Genomic DNA, 6,488 nt, shown 5'->3' on the forward strand with positions numbered 1-6,488 from the left:
GGGCCGTTCGTTTTTAATAATCCCACCTTTGGATTATTTTTAAACAATCCCACCTTTATCCCCCATTCTTTTTTAATGGTCCTATTTTACCTGAAACTGGTTGAGTAGGTAAATTTTTTTTTTATTTTATTAATTTACACGTGTCGTTACTTAATTGGGAAAAAAAAATTAAAAAACCCAAACCCAATTCAGCCACCACCATCCCACCACCACCCAAACCCAAACCCTAGAATCACCATCCCACCAGACCCGAACCCCAAAACCACCTCACTAGCCTCCCCCCCTTCCCCCGCCCCGATTCCAACCACCCAACGCCGGCGTCTCTTAACCCCCTCCCCTAAACCACCAACACCCTAGAACCTCCCCCGAAAACCCAGCCAACCCCTCCCCTAAACCACCAACGATTCCAGCCTCCCCCCCTTCCCCGCCCTGATTCCGACCTCCTTCCCCTTCCCTCGCCCTGATTTCGGCCTCCCTTACCCTGCCCCGATTTCTCTCTCCTTTCTCCACCCAGATTTCTCTCTCCTCCCAAGTCTCGCGCAGGGGGGAAGGGGAATAGCAGCAGCCGTCGCCGGTGGGGAGGGTTCTGTTGGTGTAGGTCGCTATTGATGGAGGGTTTTGTTGGTGTGGGTTGCGGTGGTGGAGGGTTCTTTAGGGGGTGGGTGATTTACTTTGGAGTTTTCAGGTGGGTGGGAAGGTTTTCGACGGAGGAGGTGGCCGATTGTGGATTGTTGGTGGTGGGTAGGCTAGTTGTTAGTCATATTGGTGGTGTGTTGAAGGGGGCGCCTCTGCTGGTGGGTTAAGGGGAGTTACTGGTGGTGGGTTGAGGGAGGGTGGTTGCTTGTGGTGGGTTGTAGGGGTCATGTTGGTGGTGGGGCTGGTTGTGGGGGTCATGTTGGTGGTGGTCGCAATTGATCTGCTCTGGTGGTTATGGAGGGAAGAAGAGGAAAGGGAAATGAAAAAAATTTAAAAAATTAATTTTTTTCATTTTTTTTTTTACCAATCACAAGCCGCCACGTGTCATGTTACCTGTTATAACAGGTTACATGACCGATTGGGATCATTAAAAAAGAATGAAGGGTAAAGGTGAGATTATTTAAAAATAATCCAAAGGTGGGATTATTAAAAACGAACGGCCCAAAGGTGGGATTATTCCCATGAATTTTTCCTGTATATTTTCAAAGTATCAACTTTTTATAATTTTTGCTTATCGGTAATTAAAGATATTAACGGTTGAATTTGTGCATTGGCAAACGTGACTAAAGATACGTGTCAACTAAAAAGAAACGGAGGAAGTATGTGTTTTGAAAAGAAAACATAAAATTAATAAAATTATAATAAATATAGACGGAGTATTTCAGCTCGAAATACTTTTTGTAACCAGAGTACTATTTTGCATATATAGTACAAAAGGTGGTACCGTTAATAGCAAATAGTTGAGTTCGTATTATTTTGCACACACCGTTGATAGTTGGTATTATTTTAAGCCAATTTTCCTTAAAAAAAAAAAAAGCAAAATCCCTAAACTTTGGTCAGTCAACCGAAATTGAATAAAAAAAATGCAAAATCCCTAAACTTTTGTCTAGTCAGCAATTAAATATAGATAGGTCCCCAAACTATGATGAGTGATTTTACTAGCCGCCAGAAATGATGACTCATTGGTGATTGAGGGGCCAAATTCAATCACTTGTAAAAATAGACCAAAATCAAATTTATACCAAAGTTGAAGTACTGTATTCATACTTTTCTTTTTGGCATTCCTGCAGAACAAAATTACTATAATAGAGTAGTCCCAAGTGATGAAAATCTACAGTAAGATGGTAATTTGCCAAACGAAATTGATACAAAATCTAATCAAGTGTGAAGAGATAAGTGATCATTTAAAGGGGAAAATATCATAGGTCAATATGGAGTTGAGTTGGCTCAAAGGGGAAAATATAAGTAATACATTTATTTTCCTTTTTGAACCTACTTGTGTTCAGTGACGGATCCAAGAACCAAAACCAAGGGTAGCACCAAATGATAGGAAAAAAAATATATACACCTACTAACTTGAACCTCAAACTAAATTTAAGTTGATAATAATACATCAAGTTAAATTTTTCGCATAATATATTTTGATTTAGTATAAAAAAAATACCATCAAATTTTTATAAATCCATTGATCTTGCACGAGTTATTATCATGGATAAATTATATACAACATATATCAAAATACTTCGTATTACAAACAAATAAAATTAGTCAAATTAATAAGATATGACTAATTTTCTTCACGGACAAATTATCTATATATATATATAGTCTATACTAATAATTGTTCTTAACCATCTTTTTATAGGAGTTATTTTTATCTAATTTATTTGAATTTAACGTAAATGACAAAAAAAGTGAGAATTAATTTGGGGAAGAATCAATCTTTGATGGAAGTCACTTTTATCTAATATACTTCGTATAATAATTGTCAAGAAAGAGGAAAGGAATTTGGAGATTAAAAAATAAAGAAACAAACAAAGACATAGAAATGAACCGGGAGTTGTTTTTATCTAATCTATTTGATTGAACATAAATGTCAAAAAAGTGGAAAGTATTTAAAAAATAATAAAGTAATGATAGTTTTCGAAAAAATAAAAAACAAACAAAGACATAGATAGAAATGAACCACAAAAAATAAAAAGCATGGAAGGAGATTCGAACCCAACTGCATAGATTGATTTATCCACTTGCTTAGTTAACGCTGAAGCAGCTTCGATCATCATTTAAGGTAAGCATTTATTAATCTTTATACTATATTTTGCAGGAGTCATGATTGTAAACATATATATATATTTTTTTTTTCGGGGGTAGCATGTGCCCCCCAGGTCACACGTGGATCCGCCAGTGCTTGTGTCTATCTCTACTGTACAAATTTTCCATGATGCCGAGAACTTATATGCTACTAATTGCATTTCTGCTATTTTTGTTATAAACCATTAGAGTCCATTCTCAGCATCTACTTTGTTGACCCCAATAATCTTCTTCGCAACTTCAGATCTCAAGTTTAGACCAATCTAAAATTCAACTTGAATGACCTGGTTGCAGATGATTTGTAGAGTAAAACTGAAACTATGTATTCATTATGAGGGCATGGTGAAAGAAAATAGAAAACCCAGTCAACAAGACATAAGGTATGAAAATCGATACAAGAACTAGAGCAACAAAAACCAAAGACGGTAAATTCTCAACAAAGAGCCTTCCAACTACAACATCTATAGGCCCAAATTTAAAATATCAGGAGTAGGGGTGATAACTTTCAAGTCTTAATATCTTCAAAATCCAAAACATAGGCAGATTAAACCTTAAATCAAATATCTCTAACTTAAACTTGGATCTAGAAAGCAAAATAACTGAGAAACCCCCAAGCCATTTTGTGAAGTTCTCAAACTCGGTGTAGTCAGAATCTGAAATCATGGTCTTGTAGAAAGAACTTCCGGAGGCCTTGATGGCAGTAAGCTCCTCCTGTTTAACATTCAGCAAGTACACAGCACAATTAGCAGTTACACAAATATTCAAGACAGCATTACAGCAGCAATAATACAACAGTAATACAGCCATAAAACAAAAACCAGCAGCAAAAACAATATGGAAATAAAGCAGCAGCGAGTAAAATAGGGCAACAGCAATACATTTACACATAATTTATGATAGAATGTATTTTATGAAATAATAATATATTGGATATTATACACAATAGCTCGCTACAACTCGATCAAGACATATTAAATTTATTGAGAATTTTTTTTAAAGTTAAGGAGCAATTATTATATCCAAAGGCATTAAAATTCACAAAAGTACACTACTCAAACTAATTTACCTAAAAGAATGAATTGCAGTTAGCTAACACTTACACTCAATAATGTAAAACTTGCTTCACATCACATTTGAGTAAAGGAAAAAAGATAGTCATCACATATTTCTAAAGTCTGTATACATTAGAATTCATATTGTATCAGTCTAATTACCCAAGCACCTAGACTAACTATATAATCTAGTTTAGAGTGTAACTTAGTTCATGACATTGTTTGATGTTAGCATAAAATCAAGTATGTGTTTGCTTAAGCAAAGAATGATGATAACAAGATCACTTGGAGAATGCTGTAGGCCCAAATATGTCTCTCGTATTTGGAATGGAATTCAGCGGAGTGATTACCTCATGTATTGCCATTTTGTCAGCCAAGGTGCCAATGACATGTAAAAGAACCAAAAGTAAAACATAACAATAAAATCTTATTTCTCATTACAATGCATAAAATGAATCAAAACAAACATAACAATTAGGTCCAAAACTCCAAATTAGATCAAAGCTAAACCAACTAGGTTTGTCTTATTATACAAAAATTAGCGTTACTCTCACTATGTTCATAAATCATGCATAGATTCATGAGTGAGCACGGGCAGGGGAGCCTTCCAAGTATCACAAGAATATGATAATTCTGCATCTAAGAAACTTTATGCCGTAATGTTCAACTACAGAAAGTATCACAATAAACCATGACTACATCAATATACTTCCAGAGTTCGAAAACGAGGAGTCCAATAAATCTAATTTTCATCAGTTTGAGCATTCTCTTATTTTCCATCACTTCCATAGTATCCAAAACAGTACAGTCTGTTGGTGCATAAATCACACAATGACATTATCATTATCATAACAAGCAGAACACAATATTAATCATATCACTCTTTAAAGTTGAATAATAATAACCCAAAGAAATCCATATAAGCAAATTAAATGTGCACCATTCCATCATTGCACAAACATAATCAATTCATAATTCCCACAAATAAATTAACCTCGAAAACGAGCAAAAACAGTAATGAGTAAAAGAAATATACCTTAGAAAGAACCTTTCTCTTCTTCTGAAGCTTGGTTTCCTTATATTCAGACCTTTGCTTCTCAGCCAACAAAGCCATTCTTCTAGCAGTCTTAGCATAAGGGTTCAATTTCAGCATAACATTGAGATTCTTCAATGGATTCTTCTTCATTGGAGAACAAACATAATCCTTCTTAATCCGTCGAACAACGGACTGAATCTCATCAGAATTAATAAGCCTAGCAAGATCACCATTCAACATCTTAGCCCTTGGCAACAGGCTCTTATTCTTCTTCTCAGAGGCCTTATCAAACGACCCGTAAATCGAATCGAGTTTCTCGAAAGCATCCTTAGTCCATATCACAAACCTACCCAAATGCCCTCCAGGAGCAAGCTTCAACAAATACAATCTATCAACATGACAAATCTCCACCCCAGGAATGTTCCTAAACGCCTTAACCAGCTTGGAACCTCGGTTGAGTACACGATAAGCGGCCCTTTTCGTGAAACATACCTTCTGTTCCTCATCTTCCCTTTCCCGGCACGAATCGCATTCGAATCCTTGGCCTTCTCCACATCCGCAATCGCACCAATCGACTTCAACACCTTCAACGCAGACTTAGTCTTCTCAACACCCTCAATTGCGTCCGACACAACAAGCGGAAGCTCGGGAACAGTCTCCATCGTATGCCCACTAGCAAGAACAAGAGAAGGAACAGCAGTAGCAGCAATGGCGGAAACAACAGCGTACCTCTTCTGATTAAAATTAATCTTCCGATGCCATTTTCGCCAAATTCTAGTAGGAGCAAACATACGACCACCACGACACATGTTGCCGAAGGCTCCTTGACCGGCACGGTGGGTACCACCACCAGGCACACGAGGGATACGGGAAACAGCACGGCCCGTGCCCCAGGACTCGGCGGAGGTTTGGTGGCCTGCTTTGCGGGAAACGGCGTAAGGTTGACGGGAGTTGTTGGAGATGTTGGAGTGGACGAAGGTGACGACGTCGGGACGAATAGGGGATTTGATGACGTCGGGACGAATAGGGGATTTGATGACGTCGGGGAGGGGGACGTTGGGGGTTGAGTCGGTGGACATGTCGGGGTCGATGGTTTGGATGGTGACCAATGGCCGTGCGGCGGCGGCGGCGGCGGCGGCGGAAGACATTTTCGAAAGAGAGAGAGTTAAGGGAGAAATGTGGAGTTTAGGGTTTGAAATGAGTTGAGGTGAATGTGATCATATGTTGGAGTAAGGTTTCGAGACTAGGGTTTTTTATTTTTGGGCCAGGGTTTTTCAGGGTTCTTGTATTTTAATTGAGGCCAATTATTATTATTATTTTTCAAAAAAAAAAGAGGTAAGAAAAATAAGGAAAACGCTAGAAATCCCTCCTTACGAGGAGAATTTTTAACGCATTAGAGGAAATAATAGGGTACAAAAATGAGGATGTACAAAGAGTAATGTACATATTATCACTAATAAGAAGACCTACCTTCGTGATCCAATCTGTTGTTCTGTTTGCCTCTCTGTAAACGTGGTTAAATTTCCCATAATTGAAACCTTTGTAGAAGATTGAGGATGTCGACGATGATGTGACCGATTTGCCACTAAACAGACCAAACTCCTTTAATTGCG

At 37.8% G+C, this 6,488-nt stretch overlaps 1 pseudogene; it reads right to left on the bottom strand.

Moving 5' to 3' along the window:
- Positions 1-3,085: 3,085 nt before the first annotated feature.
- Positions 3,086-6,272, bottom strand: LOC110739734 (annotated as a pseudogene).
- Between the last annotated feature and the right edge of the window lie 216 nt (positions 6,273-6,488).

This window comes from Chenopodium quinoa, unplaced genomic scaffold (assembly GCF_001683475.1).
Source record: "Chenopodium quinoa cultivar QQ74 unplaced genomic scaffold, ASM168347v1, whole genome shotgun sequence".
NCBI lineage: Eukaryota > Viridiplantae > Streptophyta > Magnoliopsida > Caryophyllales > Amaranthaceae > Chenopodium > Chenopodium quinoa.